The following is an 11,654-nucleotide window of genomic DNA, read 5'->3' on the forward strand; positions in this document are numbered from 1 at the left end:
TCTTGAAGGTGGGGAGAGACGGTGTCTGGTTGGGATAGAAGGTGCTTGGCATATACGGAGTGTGAGGGAGTTCCACAGAAGTGCAGTGAAGGAAAAAGTTTTAAGGCAAGAGAGCTGTAGAGGTGAAAGGGGACGGTTATGGGTGGATAGCAGGATAGCGAGAGATAAAAGCTGATATGTAGGAAGGAGCAGATGAGTTGACAGCCTTGAAGGTAAGGAGGAGAACTTTGCAGGGTATCCAAAATTTGTTGGGAAGCCAGAAGAAGGATTTAAGGAGCTGATGAGCAGAATACGGTTTGGGGAGAAAGTTATACTATTATAGCAGCTGAATTTTGGATTGATTGTAGGGGAGAAAGTTTTGAGGCAGGGAGGCTTGTTAGCAGTATTTACAATAATCTTGATGGGAGAGGATAAGCACGTGCATTAGAGTTTTAGTAGAAGAAAGGGCAGATCTTGGCAATATTACAGAGGGAGAAGTGACAAGTTTTGGTAATTCCATGAAATGTGAATGGAGAAGGAAAGGTAGGAGTCAAATGTCACTCCTAAGCAAGGTGCTTTGGTGACAGGATATATGGATAGTACAGTTTACAGTGATGGAAAGGGGTGGTATTAGGCCATATTTAGGGGGAAATATCAGGATGTCAGTTTTAGACATATAACATTTAAGACGGCAAAGTGCCACCCACAAGGATATAGCCAGGAGGCAATCCAAGACTTGGGACTGGATTGCCGGACTGTGGGTCTGGGTGGATAGATATACAGCTGAACCCCGTTATAACGCGGTCCTTGGGGTCCACAACTCGCGGCAAAATGGAGGTTTTAAAATCGGGAGCCATGCTCAGACGGCGTTCTTGCGGATTCGCGTTGTAGCGGATCGTGCTATAATGGGGTTGAGCTGTATCTGCATATCATCTGCACAGAGATGACATCTAAGGCCGAAAGAGTTAATGAGGGTTTTATGTTTTATTCATGTTAATTTTCCTACATTACATTACAATATAGTTTCATTATTATATACACATTTGTGTTGCAAATGAGATGTTAATCAGAGTTTACATCAAATTATGGGCGTTTCACATAAAATTATCCTATTCATTTATTTATCAGTCATGTACAAATTATTATCCATCAAAATGCAAAACGAGAAGACAAACGTGCTGTTTTATATTTGTTATATTTATTTTTATTTTTCTCTAAACTATTTTTTCATATTATGTTTTCTTATTTTAGCAAGAATGTAAAAATACATTTTACAACATTTTCCATTTGCATAACCGTATTAGTTTCACAACTTACAATGAATCATTATGTAGTATTTTAAAGCTTTTATATAGACTGATTTTGATGTTGATACTGCTTTATCTTTTAGCATCGCATTATGACTTTTTTAAGTAACCTAATGTAAAAGATTGTCTTGTAATAGAAGCACAGATAATGTAGTATACAGGTAGTCCTCGTTATCCAACGTTTCACTTTACCACGAAAGGCATATCCAGCGCTTTACCAATGCAACCCTAAGGGCCATTTTTCGACGCCGGAATCCAACGCTCACCGCCACTGATTAACATGGGACTCACTTTTCAACGGTTTCACTATCCACCGCTACTCCCAGAACGGATAACCTACTGTAAAAGATACTCCCCTAATAGGACAGATAATGTAGTGTACCAGGGAATGTACAAATGTACTGAATGCAGTGTCTGAGTGACGCCACAAGACATTCTTTATTGAACAGTAAGAGGCTCTCAGAAATTACAGAGGCTGCTCTGATACTAGTGATGATTTTGTTGTCCTGCCAAACAAACAATAACATTTTAAGTTTTCTCTCTTTCAGGAACCAGTTGAGTTTGATAACGTTGCAATTTACTTCTCCAAGGACGAGTGGGATTATTTAAAAGAAGAACAGAAGGAACTTTACACGGATGTGATGATGGAGAATTACCAGAACCTCCGGTCTCTAGGTAAGAAAATATTACCCTCAATATGTCAAATGAAAAGATATACATATAGCTCCTGTAATTTATATATAGCTTTATATAGCGCCGTCCACAGCGCTTCACAGCAGTAATACAATACACTCGACATCATAATATAGCAGATAAAGGGAATAAGATTTATGTATGGTGCAAACACATTAAATATATACGTGTCTCCCCGGACATATACAGGATGTGTCAATGTGAAGCCTGAGATTGTATCAATGATTGAGCAAGGAGAAGAGCCTTATGTAAGTTGTCACCAGCAGTTTAAGGAGAAGGAAAGTCCTACAGATATCAGCACAGGTGAGTAATGAACACTTTAGTGGTGGGTGCTCTAGGAACAATCATTATATAACACAAGGGAGCGCAAACTTTTTTCCCTGTGCCCCCCTGCTGGAAATTCCCCTCCCCCCCTTACCTTGACTCCGGTGGCGTCATGACGTCACATTGCCATGGCGCACGAGTCGCGTTGCCATGGCGACACGTGTAGGAAGCCACCGGAGCCAAGGTAAGCGATGTTTACAGAGACCTTTGCCGCCTCCCCGACACTTAATTTAAGTGCCTTCGGGAAGCGCGCAGGGCCTCTGTAAACCCCGCGCCACCCGCAGACAGTCTCGCGCCCCCCAGTTTGCGCACCGCTAATATAACATATTTCATAAAATGGAAACTTGATCAGAAATTAGCATATCTGCCAATCATTTCTATTTTTTAACTATACAAGTCCCATAATGAAGCGGAAATATGTGGTACATAAGCTTCCTGATTTCCAGTTTTATTGTGTACTAGCTTTTGTACCATGTCCCTCCCCCCCCCCCCCTCCTCCCGCTGGCGGCACATTTCACCGCCGCCCCCCCCCCCCCCCCAGCTCCCTCCTCGCTGCTGGATGTAGTGCGGGTGAGATTTGTGTCTGTGTCTGTGTGTGGTGTGTGTGTGTATGTCTGTGTGTGTTTGTGTGTCCCGCTGCTGGAACATGGCCACTCCCCCCCGCTGGCGGCACAACTCCCCGCGCTGCTGTGGCATGTCCCCTCGCTGCCAAATCCGCAGCAGAATGTCCAGAGGAAGTTTCGTTGTGCCCCCTGGTGCCGTTTCTGAGATTTCAGTGCTTCGGACATACAAACAAACAGACGGAATTTAACTTAGAATTATAGTGTATGTATGTATATATATATATATATATATATATATATATATATATATATATATATATATATATATATATATATATATATATATATATATATATATATATATATACACACATACACATACATTCACACTCACACACACACACACACACACGTAAATCATAAAATAGATGTGTAAAGCAGTAGGGGTAATAAATAATAATTAACTCATACTTTTGAATAAGCAATGTGTATATATTTTGTAATGATTTTGGTTTAAACATCACCCCCTACGGATTGATCTCCCTCCCTCTCTCCCTCCTCTTTCCTCTCCCTCCTAATCTCCCTTCTCTCTTTCTCTCTCCCACACACACAGTGTCACACACATAGTGTCACACACATAGTGTCACACACAGTGTCACACACAGTCACAGTGTCACACACAGTCACAGTGTCACACACACACACACACACACAGTGTCACACACACATACAGTGTCACACACACACACACACACACACACACACAGTATCACACACACACACACACACACAGTATCACACACACACACAGTCTCACACACACACACACACACACAATGTCTCACACACACACACACACACACAGTGTCTCACACACACAGTGTCTCACACACACACACAGTGTCTCACACACACACAGTGTCTCACACACACACACACACACACACACACACACACAGTGTCACACACACACACACACACACACACACAGTCTCACACACACACACACACACAGTCTCACACACACACACACACACACAGTCTCACACACACACACACACACACACACACACACACACACACACACACAGTCTCACACACACACACACACACAATGTCACACACACACACAAACACACACAGTCTCACACACACACAGTGTTTCACACACACACACACACACACAGTGTCTCACACACACACAGTGTCTCACACACACAGTGTCACACACACACAAACACACACACACAGTGTCACACACACACACACACACACACACACACACACAGTGTCACACCACACACACACAGTGTCACACCACACACACAGTGTCACACCACACACACACAGTGTCACACCACACACACACACACAGTGTCACACACACACACACACACACACACACACACACACACACACACACACACAGTGTGTCACACACACACACACACAGTGTCACACACACACACAGTGTCACACACACACACACACACACACACACACACACACACACACACACACACACACACACACACAGTCTCACACACACACACACACACACACACACACACACAGTGACACACACACACACACACACACAGTGTCACACACACACACACACACACACACACAGTGACACACACACACACACTCACTCACTCACTCAGAAAGTTTGCAGCAAGCAAAAACAGCCTCTCTCCCTCCCTCCCTCAGCACACATGTAAGGAGAAGCAGCAGCCTCTCGCCCCCCCCCCCCTTCCTCCCCCCCTCCCCCCTCCTTCCCCCCCTCCCAAGTGCCGGGCTGCTAGAGCACGCTCCGAGGAGGGAGGAGGAGAGCGGAGGGGGGAGAGCCAAGGACGGGGACACTGCTCCATGGAGACCCGGTTGAGAATCACTGCACATGACACACACAGCTCCATCACAGGCAAGGACACGCCCCTCCCTTAGTAGCCACGCACCTCGCCCCTCTGCTCCTGCACTAAGAAATTTGCTGGACATTAGAATGTCTATAACTTGGGAGGTGAATGACATTGGAAGCTCAAAATAGTTGTGTTGACCTACAAATTTGCAGCAGAATGTACAGTGAAAGTTTCCTGGTGCTACGTGGTGCCGTTTCTGAGATTTTGATGCTTCTGACATACAAATAAACGGAAAACGAAATCCAACTTAGAATTATAGTATAGATAACTCTGGAAAACAATATCCTCACAAATAAAGTGTATTGCAATTTTGAATGATTTTCTGCACTTCTAACTGGAAACAGTTACTGAATACCAAATTTGTTTCAAATTTTACCATGTTTGTGGTGTCTCTTTACAATCTGAAACGAAATCTGATGTTTGAAAATAGTTTTGTATGTCAGATGTTAATGAATTTCTTTACTCCCATTTTTTCCCAGCTGCTGGATTCGTGAGCAGGAATTCCCCTGAAGTATATCCTATGTTGCACTGTTCACCAGATTGTGTAATGGAAGATGTCAGTGCTACCAATATTTATCAAGGAAAACATCACATTAGTCAAAATATACCAAGCCAGAGTCTGAGAAAATCTGTAAGAATTATGGCTAAGAAATCAATTTCACAGGAAAAATGTAATCTCTCAGACTCCCACATTTATGAACTCCGAGAACATACAGTGAGAGAATATGCATGTACTCCTATTACAAACTGTAACAAAGGAAACATTAATGTAGGACAAGTTCCCACTAACCTGTCTTTAAATAGCTATACATGCTGTGAATGTGCTAAAAACTTTAATAATGCGTCCGCTTATAGAACTCACCAAAAAACACATGCCACAGAGATGGTGTATAACTGCTCTGAATGTCAGAAATGCTTTACTAGTAACTCAGATCTTGTTAAACATCTGAAAATTCATAAAGGAGAGATGACTTGCTCTGAATGTGGGAAACATTACTCTTGTAAATCAAACCTTGTTATACATCAGAGAATTCACACGGGAGAAAAACCATTTGTATGTTCTGAATGTGGAAAATGTTTTAACCAGAAAGGTAATCTTGTTGAACATCAGAGAATTCACACAGGAGAAAAACCATTTGTGTGTTCTGAATGTGGGAAATGTTTTAACCACAATGGTAGTCTCGTTAAACATTGGAGAACTCACACAGGAGAAAAACCATTTGTGTGTTCTGAATGTGGAAAATGTTTTAACCGTAAACATATTCTTGTTCAACATCAGATAATTCACAAAGGAGAAAAAACGTTTGTATGTTCTGAATGTGGGAAATGTTTTAATCGGATCCATGGGCTTGTTGAACATCAGAGAATTCATACAGGAGTAACCCCATTTGTATGTTCTGAATGTGGCAAATGTTTTAACCGCAAAGGTAGTCTTGTTAAACATCAGAGAATTATTCATACAGGAGAAAAAACATTTGTATGTTCTGAATGTCAGAAAAGCTTTACTAGTAACTCAGATCTTGTTAAACATCAGAAAATTCATAAAGGAGAGATGACTTGCTCTGAATGTGGGAAACATTTCTCTTGTAAATCAAACCTTGTTATACATCAGAGAATTCACACAGGAGAAACCCCATTTGTATGTTCGGAATGTGGGAAATGTTTTAACCGGAAAGGTAATCTTGTTGAACATAAGAAAATTCACAAAGGAGAAAAACCATTTGTGTGTTCTGAATGTGGCAAATGTTTTAACCAGAAAGGTAAACTTGTTAAACATCAGAGAATTCACGCAGGAGAAAAACAATGTTTGCTCTAAATGTGGTAAATGTTTTGCACACAGAAAAGTTTGCTTTTTAATATAATAGTCTGAAAAGTATGGAGTTTGTTATAATCTTTAAACGGTTATGAAAACATATCACATTTCTTCTAATTGTGTTAAATAGTTAGCTTTTTATTATTACTTCAAAAAATGTTAGGCAAGTGTAGAATTTTTACTGTTTTCGTGTAAAAAAAATGACTATTTGAAAATCCTTTAATAGGATTTTTTTTTATTAATATTTTATAATAAGCATCTAGTGTATTTCCATAAGTTTGACTTTGAAAATGGGTGTCTGACACCTTACAGTACATGTGCAGTTTTTTATGATTACAAGCAATTAATAAAATAAACTAACATGGGCTCTGTGACAAACGGCAACAGGACGATTAAAGTAAAGGTTAAACGTGATTCTGCCATCCCTTTCATCAAGGTCACTGCCGTGACCCAAGAGTTGTTGTGAGCACTGGGATTGCCTGTGAATATATTTCCCAAAACGATGTAATATGTCATTTTATTGTATTTAAAGGTAGGGGTACCATATATATTATGCGTTAACACATATGGGGGCTGTAATACCACCTCACTGGACATAGCGGTGCAGATCACTCCCCTTAGCACCAGATTTCCCAGTAGAATTGTCCTTTTTGGTGGGCAGCGTTATTGTCCTTAAATTTGTACCATTTATTTTGTTTAAAAAAAATGGGGAAACCCCTGTGCCTATGCTCTGGATATATGTAGGAGATTATGACAGTGACTATAAATAAGTCCTTAGTTGTCCACAATATTGAACTTATTGTAGTGAGACAGGAGATAGAGGCTGTTAATGTGATGCTAGCAATAAATCTGCCCATGCAGGTAGAAGGCAGAAATTGAGCCTGAGCTAGCCGGATAAGACAACCCCCATACTGCCACCCATCATCAAACTAGTCCTGCTGTCCCACGGTCACCGGGAAAAAGTGAAGATAAAGACTCACGTCTGTTTGCCTTGTGCACATATTCCCCAGGCATCTGTAGTGATTGGGATCCTTGTGTAGTGCCAGTTACTTTGTAGCATTTCCACAAGGCATCCCTGAATTGAAAAAGAGCGCTATGAGGTCAGTTGTAACCCATGGAAGGTGGGCCCTCCATACTCATTCTGCGTAGTGGAGCATGGGTATTACAGAGTTTTAAGAACTTGGATTGGAAATAGTCGAGCGCAGAATCGGGGTTGGGAATTAAGTTGATTCTGTACTTAACGGCACTTGGTAACGTCAGCCAGGCACTGTTGTGGGGTAAAGTTTCTAAATGTTTGTAACGCTGTACTCACCACAAACAAGGTGGGAATCCGGAGCCGAGGTGGGAATGGGTATAAACGCCACCCACAGCCACGAGGGCGAGTCTGAAGTGTAGGTTGGTTGAGGTAGCCGGGTCGGGGTTTGAGAGGTATGGGTCAAACTTATACAATGCCTCATTATTCCATCCTGTCTGCAGCAATGGTACAAAACTCTAAGGTGTATCTGGCGACCGGACGATCTCCCTGGGAAATATGACACAGAAGAGGCAGCGGTTACCTTGCGGCCAGGTGTCAAAAACTTCAGAATTCTTTGGCAAACCATCTTATGTCCTGCGTTAGATCCGACCTCTGTTCCCAAGCCATAGCGTCGTCCGTGAGTAAAGTGATTATGTATGCCACTTTGGATCCTTGGGAAGGAAAACAAAAAGGCATGATTTAAAATTGTATAAAACATTGAATATAAAATATTGGTTCAAACACCCTCGGCATCCGTGGGGGATCTCCCGCATAACGGTTAGGAGTCTAGGCTCAAAAGAAATAGCATTAACCAGCGTAGTAGGTGGAGCATCGATGGGATCGGATGGCGTGGAAGTTTGCACCTGAACCGTGAGAGCCAAAAGATTTTGCTGTAACAGGTCCATCCATCGGTCATTCTGCAAAAGGTCTTTTTCTAGTCTAGTAAAGGTGCTGGTGTGCGCAGTCAAAACACGTCCCACCTCAGTGGAGTCCATGTTTGTAGGGCTGAGCATACTGTCACGCTGTGCTCACCACAAACAAGGCGGGACCCCGGAGCTGAGGTGGCAATGGATATAAACGCCACCCACAAAGGCGCGCCTGGAGTGTAGGTTGGTCGAGGTAGCCGGCGTGGGGTTGGAGAGGTACGGGTCGTCATTATACTTGCCGGGGTAGGGGAGGTCTGGATTGTTGGAGGTACTGTTAGCTGTGGTCAGGGTTGGCGAGTGGAGAGTTGTCGTCCAAATGCCAAGGTAGGGGTGCGGAGTCCAAGAAACAAGCCGGGTCGGTACACAAACAAGGTTCAGCAAGGCAGGACTGTGGAGGCAGAGTTGAGGAAAACAGCAATGTAACATTAACTATGCTCAGCCACTGTGCCAGTGGCACAGTTGAGCATATAAGGAAGTGAGGGACCAATGGGAGAAGAGGTGGAACGGAGGTTCGTCCTTAGCGGGAACGGATAGGCAGAGGTGCAGGAGACAGGTGTAGGCTATGTAACAGATTATACCTGTTGACGTGGAGCTTGTGTGCTTTGCCCACACGTCATGTGTGCATTGCGCAAACGTCATGTGTGTGTGCCGCTGGTGCACGAGCGCAAACCGGAGGCGGCACCCTCCGCCAGTGTCTTCGGCAGAGAGCCGGGTGCGCGCCTGCGCATAGCACTGCGGGAGGAAGCGCGGGTCCCGAGGACGTGCCGTGGGGAACGCGGAGGAAGGAGAAGGTAAGGCAGGAGTGTGCCGAGGGTGGCGTGACTCCCAGTTCCTTACAAGAATTTTAACGGGGTGTTGGAACCTGCGAACAGGATCTGTCTTGATGTGGCTCCCGGGATTACAATGCTTTGGCCAAAGGGTTAAACTCCATGACCCCTTTTCATGAGAATATATAGGTATTGTACTGGGTTTTTTTGTCACATTGGAAGTAGCTTTGGGCATTTTTGTTGTTGTATACATTTAGCCACGTCCACTACCACTCCTTTTGACACATCTATCTATCTATATTTATATATTATATATATATATATATATATAAAACTGAAAATCTTGGTTGTGAGTCTCTGTAGACCAAGCATGTCAAACTCGCGGGCCGCATGCGGCCCACAACGAGTATTTTTGCGGCCCAGCTCGCGATGTGCTAGCACTGCCAGGCAACGCGCGCTCTCTGCAAAGGAGGGGGGGTGGCAAAAAACCTCCCCCTCTCCTGATTGGCTGGCGCATGTTGGCACGCTGCCAGAATTTTTTTTTTGGGGCCGCAGCAAGCTCTATCTGAGCTTGCAAAGCCAGGCCCGCCTCTTCCTGCTTCATGCAGCAAGTCAGGTGAGCACTGCTCCATGCCTGTTTGCTTCCCCCTTGCCCTCCTGCTCTGATTCTGATTCCGTTCCGACCCCCCTCCCCCGTTCCTATTCCGCTCCGATCCCCCCCTGCATCGATCCCCCCCGCTCCGATTCCGTTCCGATTTCCCCCGTGTGTGTGTGTGTCTGTTAGAGGGAGAGTGTCTGGGAGAGGGAGAGTGTGTCTGGGAGAGGGAGTGTGTCTGGGAGAGGGAGAGTGTGTCTGGGAGAGGGAGAGTGTGTCTGAGAGGGAGAGAGTCAGAGGGAGTGTGTCTGAGAGAGGGAGAGTGTCAGAGAGTCAAAGAGTCAGAGGGAGAGAGTCTGACTCTCTCCCTCTCTCTGACTCTCTCCCTCAGAGAGGGAGAGAGTCTGTCAGAGAGAGAGAGAGAGTCTGTCAGAGAGAGAGAGTCAGTCAGAGAGAGAGAGAGTCAGTCCGTCAGAGAGTCAGTCAGTCAGAGAGAGAGTCAGTCAGTCAGAGAGAGAGAGTCAGAGAGAGATAGAGTCAGAGAGAGATAGAGTCAGAGAGAGAGAGTCAGAGAGAGAGAGTCAGAGAGAGAGAGAGTCTGAGAGAGAGTCAGAGGGAGAGAGTCTGACTCTCTCCCTCTCTGACTCTCCCTCTCTCTGAGAGAGTCAGAGAGAGTCAGTCAGAGAGAGAGAGTCAGAGAGCGAGAGTCAGTCAGAGAGCGAGAGTCAGTCAGAGAGAGGGAGAGAGAATCGGAGATGCCAAGTGTCAGGAAAAAAACATTAATTTTATCGTTCTTTTTTTTTTATACTGTACTTTTCGAAATAAACCTAAGTTTCTATGAAAATTTAAGTTTTTGTTTTTTTGCGGCGCACTTAAACTTAAACCTTGTTTATTTGGCCTGTGTTAGCCTTTGAGTTTGACATGCTTGCTGTAGACCATTTGATTGGTCCGTCAGTCCGCCCGCCCTCCCATTGCTCTCATTGGCTGGTGTGTCTCGCCCCCCGCCCCCCCCCCCTGTGTGTCCCGCCCCTCCACGGTTTTCATTGTCCGGTGTGCTCTAACCCAGGGGGGCGCAAACTTTTTTCCCTGCACCCCCCTACCGGCGGTCCCCTCACTCCCGCGCCCCACTAACCCTCACTTATCTGCGCTCCGGCGTCATGACGTCACGTTGCCATAGCAACGTGACGTCACATGACCTCGCGGCGTCATTTTGCCGCCGCGTTGCCAGGGCGACGCAGGAAGGAAGCCGCCGGAGCCTAGGTAAGTAAAGGTTTACAGAGGCCCTGCAGCTCCCCGGCACTTAATTTAAGTGCCTTCGGGAAGCGCGCGGGGCCTCTGTAAATCCCGCGCCCCCCCGTCGGCAGTCTCGCGCCCCCCCTGGGGGTCGCGTCCCCCACTTTGCGCACCGCTGCTCTAACCCACTGTTCCACTCACACACACCACACTCATACAGCTTCAGACTCACCCCCCTGAGCTTTCTCATACTGTGTGAGCCTACCCTGCGGATTCCATTCGTAACACACACCACACCTCAAACACTCACCCCTGGAGACGCTGACCACGACACAGAACAAAGTAAGTACACCACTCACCCCTCCGGCCTTGACCCCCCCAACTCCCCCCCCACTATCACCCCACCGCATCGGCCTTCCGCCCTTCCCACACTCACACACCACACTCATACACCGCATGGCCGCCTGCCTCTCACACCATGCCTTTGAACCCGCTCCCCGGTGCTCTCTGCCTCTCCCTT

At 45.3% G+C, this 11,654-nt stretch overlaps 1 pseudogene; it reads left to right on the forward strand.

Annotated features, from left to right (window-relative positions):
- Positions 1 to 10,416, forward strand: part of LOC142470744 (uncharacterized) — a 38,000-nt pseudogene extending 27,584 nt beyond the window's left edge.
- Positions 10,417 to 11,654: the final 1,238 nt, after the last annotated feature.

Source organism: Ascaphus truei, chromosome 20 (genome assembly GCF_040206685.1).
Source record: "Ascaphus truei isolate aAscTru1 chromosome 20, aAscTru1.hap1, whole genome shotgun sequence".
NCBI lineage: Eukaryota > Metazoa > Chordata > Amphibia > Anura > Ascaphidae > Ascaphus > Ascaphus truei.